This window comes from Uloborus diversus, unplaced genomic scaffold (genome assembly GCF_026930045.1).
Source record: "Uloborus diversus isolate 005 unplaced genomic scaffold, Udiv.v.3.1 scaffold_58, whole genome shotgun sequence".
NCBI lineage: Eukaryota > Metazoa > Arthropoda > Arachnida > Araneae > Uloboridae > Uloborus > Uloborus diversus.
Window position 1 is genome coordinate 116,566 of NW_026558769.1, and position 997 is coordinate 117,562.

The following is a 997-nucleotide window of genomic DNA, read 5'->3' on the forward strand; positions in this document are numbered from 1 at the left end:
ATCTTCAATGTATATATTTCTTTTCTTATTTGAATTTTTTTTTTCAATTTCTTTCTTTTGCAAATATCGATTATTTATGTACGAAAGAAAATTCTGAGTCAGTTTAATTATTCGACCTGCAGATTTCAAAGATTTTAGATCAATAATTACCAAGGTGCATTTTTTGTTTTTATTATAATAAAGACACCGACTAACAGAGATCCGATAGTCTGTTGGCGAGAGCGTTGGGCTTCCATGCATGTGGCCGTGAGTTCGAAACCCAGCCGGAAGGGAAATCTTAAATGCAAATTTTTTTTCTAATTTGATAATTCTTTTTTTTTATTTTTCCCTTTTGCGAAGTCAGTTAGTCAGTCCGACAGTCAATCAGTCAGTCTCGGTCAGTCAGTCTGTCAGTCGGTCATTCCAGTCCAGCCAGTCACTCAGTCAGTTAGGCAGTCAGTCAGTCAGTCTCAGTCAGTCAGTTAGTCATTCAGCCAGTCAGTCAAGCAGTCAGTCATTTAGTCTCAGTCAGTCAGTCAGTCAGTCAGTCAGGCAGTCAGTCAGTCAGCCTTATTCAGTCAGTCAGTCGGTCAGCCCTGTCCAGTCAGTTAGTCAGTCAAGCAGTCAGTCAGGCAGTCAAGCAGTCAGTCAGTTAGTCTCAGTCAGTCATTTAGTCATTCAGTCAATTAGTGAAATAGTCAGTCAGTCAGTCAAGCAGTCAGTCATTCAGTCTCAGTCAGTCAGTCAGTCCTGTCCAGTCTCAGGCAGTCAGTCAGTCAGTCAGTCTCGGTCAGTCAGTAAGTCAGTCAGTCAGTCAGTATCAGTCAGTCAGTCAGTATCAGTCAGTCAGTCAGTTTCAGTCAGTCAGTCATTCATTCAGTCACTCTGTCAGTCAGGCAGTCAAGCAGTCAGGCAGTCAGTCTCAAACAGTCATTTAGTCATTCTGTCAATCAGTGAAATAGTCAGTCAGTCAGTCAAGCAGTCATTCATTCAGTCTCAGTCAGTCAGTCAGTTAGAC